This window comes from Neoarius graeffei, chromosome 9, assembly GCF_027579695.1.
Source record: "Neoarius graeffei isolate fNeoGra1 chromosome 9, fNeoGra1.pri, whole genome shotgun sequence".
Lineage (NCBI taxonomy): Eukaryota > Metazoa > Chordata > Actinopteri > Siluriformes > Ariidae > Neoarius > Neoarius graeffei.
Window position 1 is genome coordinate 89,126,432 of NC_083577.1, and position 6,000 is coordinate 89,132,431.

Genomic DNA, 6,000 nt, shown 5'->3' on the forward strand with positions numbered 1-6,000 from the left:
TCCTTTACTGTATTTACTAGTTTACTGTAATTATGATCCGGCAGCTATTTACACCGAATCCAGTGTAAATAGCTGCCGGAGCGCGCTCCGGTTTGCTCCCCCTCAAATTAAGCAGCGCGCTCCGGCTTGCTCCCGGAGTGCTCCGGCCGAGGTTCCGGAGCGTGCTCCGGCTTGCTCCCCCTCAAATTAAGCAGTGCGCTCCGGCTTGCTCCCCCTCAAATTAAACAGCGCGCTCCGGCTTGCTCCCGGAGTGCTCCGGCCGAGGTTCCGGAGCGTGCTCCGGCTTGCTCCCCCTCAAATTAAGCAGCGTGCTCCGGCTTGCTCCCGGAGTGCTCCGGCTGAGGTTCCGGAGCGTGCTCCGACTTGCTCCTCCTCAAATTAAGCAGCACGCTCCGGCTTGCTCCCCCTCAAATTAAGCAGCGCGCTCCGGCTTGCTCCCCCTCAAATTAAGCAGCGCGCTCCGGCTTGCTCCCCCTCAAATTAAGCAGCGCGCTCCGGCTTGCTCCCGGAGTGCTCCGGCTTGCTCCCGGAGTGCTCCGGCCGAGGTTCCGGAGTGCGCTCCGGCTTGCTCCCCCTCAAATTAAGCAGCGGGCTCCGGCTTGCTCCCGGAGCGCGCTGCTTAATTTGAGGGGGAGCAAGCCGGAGCGCGCTCCAGCAGCTATTTACACTGGATCCGGTGTAAATAGCTGCCGGATCATAATTACAGTAAACTAGTAAATACAGTAAAGGAAAAACTTGAGACTGAAAGGTTTTAACAGTCATCCAAATGACTGAACGTAAACATTGCTACAGTAACATACTAGCTACTATGTTGTTGACATTAGCTAGTGCTAACAGCTAGCTGCTAGTACACTGCTACAACACAGACACCGACCCTAATAATACAGTTCTTGGTCATTGCCTGGTAACAGCAAATTTATAACGGGCCATGTCTCAACAGACTAAGAAGTTATTTCAATGACATTTAATAACATTTTGTTTATCCTGAGGACCGAAAGTAAATGAAAATGTGAACAAACCTTAGCTGTAATAAGATGGCGACCACCGGCTCCAGGGACGACCCGCTGATGTAGGCATGTTACCCAGCCTGACACAAAATATTTGTAGGCATCCAAACTCTTATACGCTTTCAGATCAATACCTGTGTATGGCGATGGGTTTTTAATGACATAGGTATACAGATCATGTGGGCCGAAGTCAGGTAAAGACGAGGGCTTCGTGTACTTCCGTACGTCAGTGAACAATCCTGGTGGAAGCAGGTAAACGTCGTTCTCTAAGCCTGCTAACCTCAATTTTTGCAAATACCTCTCCCTCTGCTCGCCCTGTAAATGCCCTACGTCGCTGGATAGTGAAGGTGTTTTCTGCATCTCGCTCCTTTTTCTTTTATGTTTTTCGTTTGTCGCCTTCCTCGCATTCAAACTGATTCGAGCCGTGACGTCCAAAATGGCAGCCTAACGATGCATCACATGACTTGGTCATGTGGGTGAAAAACCTCAATTGACATGCTAGCTGTTACCATGCCATCTGTTAGCATGTTAGCAGTTAACATGTTAGCATGCTCAGTGTTAATGGTTTGTTGAATCGGCACAATCACACTAAGCTCAGCCATTTAAAACAGATTTTAGAGCGTGAGGTCTCATGTCTGATTCAGTTACGACAGCTCAGTAAATGCACACTTTGCATTTTCTCTGTGGAAATGCAATCTAGTTAACATTAGAATGTAAATTTTAGTGTGATAACGTCAAGTACATTTCCAGCGCAGAGCCTTTATTGCTAATGTCACACCTGCAGTTCCTGAAATTAAGTAAATTTTTGAATGCTATGAATTTATTACAGAATCCTGCACTACAAAAATCTATTACCAAGTGAAAATATCAAAATGTAGTTGAATGTATGAATATTTCTCAAGCTTCAAATTCGTAAAAAAATAATTCTAGAAATAGGATTAATAATTCAATCATGCTTTTAACATTAGACATTGTCACAAAACACCTTTGCAGAATCTACAGATGTAGATGTAGAGCCAGTTGAATCAGCCAGAGGAGAGCTTAAACACTGAAGCACAGGAGAGACTTGGACTCTTTTTTTTTTGTGTGTGTATATATATATATATATATATATATATATATAGGGCGGTGTAGTGGTTAGCGCTGTCGCCTCACAGCAAGAAGGTCCGGGTTCGAGCCCCGTGGCCGGTGAGGGCCTTTCTGTGTGGAGTTTGCATGTTCTCCCCGTGTCCGCGTGGGTTTCCTCCAGGTGCTCCGGTTTCCCCCACAGTCCAAAGACATGCAGGTTAGGTTAACTGGTGACTCTAAATTGAGCGTAGGTGTGAATGTGAGTGTGAATGGTTGTCTGTGTCTATGTGTCAGCCCTGTGATGACCTGGCGACTTGTCCAGGGTGAACCCCGCCTTTCACCCGTAGTCAGCTGGGATAGGCTCCAGCTTGCCTGCGACCCTGTAGAACAGGATAAAGCGGCTACAGATAATGAGATGAGATGATATATATATATATATATATATATATAAAATTTTGTCATGATTTCATATTAAATTGCATGTTTAAAAATAATAACAGTTAGTAAAACTAGCACTTAATATGTAGAAGCTTACAAAATATGCTTAGATAACACTGGTTATTTTTGTATTATTTGTTTATAACCGCTTTCCCCCAGGGTTCTGAAAAATATTCTCCACTCTTTTCCCCCTTGAAAAATCAAATCAAAGAAGTATTCTTCACTTTTTCTAATTTTTTTCTTAGTTACCAACATACCAACGTGGACTTAATACACATTTATACCAACCAAACTGGCACAATTCAAATATTTGTACAGATACAGGCCTCTCCATTACAGATAAAATTTGGGCTCCACTCCAGCCTCTAATAAGAGAGACTTGATTTTGGGCCCCTGTGCACCATCAAGCTAAAATAAACCTCTTTAGTTTGAGCTTACCAAAGGTTATTTTAGCAGGGAATTATTCAAAAGAGGTATTTGGACTTTCTTTAGCCTTTACTTCAACACAAAACTTGGTTTACAATTGAACAGAGTCAAGAAGAATTTGGGAACAACCATCAGTGAAGGAATTAAAATTTCCAGTTGATTTACAAACTGGGGCGGCATGGTGGTGTAGTGGTTAGCGCTGTCGCCTCCCAGCAAGAAGGTCCGGGTTCAAGCCCCGTGGCCGGCAAGGGCCTTTCTGTGTGGAGTTTGCATGTTCTCCCCGTGTCCGCGTGGGTTTCCTCCGGGTGCTCCGGTTTCCCCCACAGTCCAAAGACATGCAGGTTAGGTTAACTGGTGACTCTAAATTGAGCGTAGGTGTGAATGTGAGTGTGAATGGTTGTCTGTGTCTATGTGTCATGACCTGGCGACTTGTCCAGGGTGTACCCCGCCTTTAGCCCGTAGTCAGCTGGGATAGGCTCCAGCTTGCCTGCGACCCTGTAGAAGGATAAAGCGGCTAGAGATAATGAGATGAGATTTACAAACTGAACACATCATGGCAGTGTGGTTTTCATCATATGTTCGCCACGGGAAGTCAACATGCCACACCCCCTGAAGTGGAGCTCCCTTCATTTGCTTGCCAGCTGACAGGATTTTCACTTTGGCATTTTTTTTAACCGACCGCTGTATTACTGACAATGATGTGCTCAGGGACGGTAGGGGCTCTGATTGTGTTTTTTACTGACCCCTGTATTACGGACACTGTCTGATGTGCTCGGGGATAGTCGGGGCTCTGAGTGGTTTTTTACCAACCCCTGTATTACTGATGCTGTCCGATGTACTTGGGGATGGTCAGGGGTCTGAGTGTGTTTTTTACTGACCCCTGGATTACCGACACTGACCAAGGTGCTCAGGGACGGTAGGGACTCTGAGTGTTTTTTAACCAACCCCTGTATTACTGATACTGTCTGATGTACTTGGGGATGGTAGGGGCTCTGAGTGTGTTTTTTACTGACCCCTGTATTACCGACACTGACCAAGGTGCTCAGGGACAATAGGGGCTCTGAGTGTTTTTTAACCAACCCCTGTATTACCGATACTGTCTGATGTGCTTGGGGATGGTAGGGGCTCTTAGTGTGTTTTACCAACCTCTGTATTACTGACAGTGTCCGATGTGCTTGGGGACGGTAGGGGCTCTGAGTGTGCCTCCCCTGTGGCTGTTTCAGCCCTTAATCATCTTCAGTGCTTGAAGAAGCCCACCCAAAAAACTTCACCAGTTTAGACTATGCCATTGTCCAGTTCATGCAGAGATAATTACACTACCACACCAGGCCAATTAAGACGCATTGTGATTGGTCAAAAGCTTGGTGCTCATTTGGTCATTATGTGTAGTCGATTTTTGTTGGTCACAAGCACATGCTCATTGTTTCCACTCTGGCTTTATGCTGTCTCTTCACTGGGGGCTGGATTTCATCAAATGGAGGGATTTGTGGAGCAATTTCTAGAAAAGATGACTTAACATGATGACAAATACATTCGTCACTCTGATGACTGCTAGTAATTTTCTCTTCGTCACTGATTGATTATGTTCGCCAATGACGAGCATGACGAGCACCACCAGGAACCCTGTTATAACAAGTAGGGTGACTCTGAATTGCCCGTAGGTGTGAATGTGAGTAGGAATGCCTCTGCTGCCAACAGGTCCTTCTTCATCTCATCTCATTATCTCTAGCCGCTTTATCCTTCTACAGGGTCGCAGGCAAGCTGGAGCCTATCCCAGCTGACTACGGGCGAAAGGCGGGGTACACCCTGGACAAGTCGCCAGGTCATCACAGGGCTGACACATAGACACAGACAACCATTCACACTCACATTCACACCTACGCTCAATTTAGAGTCACCAGTTAACCTAACCTGCATGTCTTTGGACTGTGGGGGAAACCGGAGCACCCGGAGGAAACCCACGCGGACACGGGGAGAATGTGCAAACTCCACACAGAAAGGCCTTCGCCGGCCCCGGGGCTCGAACCCAGGACCTTCTTGCTGTGAGGCGACAGCGCTAACCACTACACCACCATGCCGCCCCAGGTCCTTCTTGTTACTTATTTATAGGCTCCAAATACCCATAAACTATACTTCAAACAGTAAGGATGCTACTGAAGACATTTTGACCTCACTTTGACCTTGACACCACCTGGACCAATTCTAAAATCTAATCAGGTCATCTGCTGTGTACAGTGGTAATGCCATATCAGTCCTCCAAACATTCAGCCACTTGTTTTTGAGATCATGACAAGAATCTTGGACAGACAGATGGTCAGATGCAAAGCCAAGTCACATTCCAGGCTAAAGAGAGTTTCAACTGAGCCATCAGCCACCTAAAGCTTGTTAATATAGTCCAATGATGTGTCCTCCTGATCTGAAGTCTTGGACTTTGATATCTGATGGTCCAGTTTGTCACAAAGTTCCATCGTGCCATAGTGATCTGACTAAAACATATGAGATATAGATATAGACCATCAGCATTACCATGCAGAGGTCAAGACCAGTGTGTCACCAGAATCTTAACCAGAAAGTTATCCTAATATAACATACTCAAATGGAGGGTAGCATGATGTGCTACCAATGTTTTTGAGGTACATGCCTTCATTCATTTAAAGGGGTTGAAGGACAATGTGTTCAAATCCAGAATGTCACTGTCACTCCCTGAAGACTGAAAGACAGGACCTGGTACTGCTGTAATCCAGTGTAATGCTAAATACCATGCTAATGAGTGCTAATGTATTGTGCCTGATTTAGTCACTCAATAAGGTCATTAACGGAGGGCAGGAGGTACATTTTGAAGGCCTGACAGGGATGAGTAAGCATTTCACTGACAAAAATTACTGTGCAAATGTAAGCAGTACAGTAATGTGATGTCTGACTTCTACCCATCACAGGTAGCTTTGTAGGTACAGTAAGTAATGTTTTACACTAATGATCAAGGACATCTGATTCACTCTAAACCAACCAAGAGGGCAGGAAAAGTTTGTTTTAATAGTTTGTTGAATCTGATTTTTATATT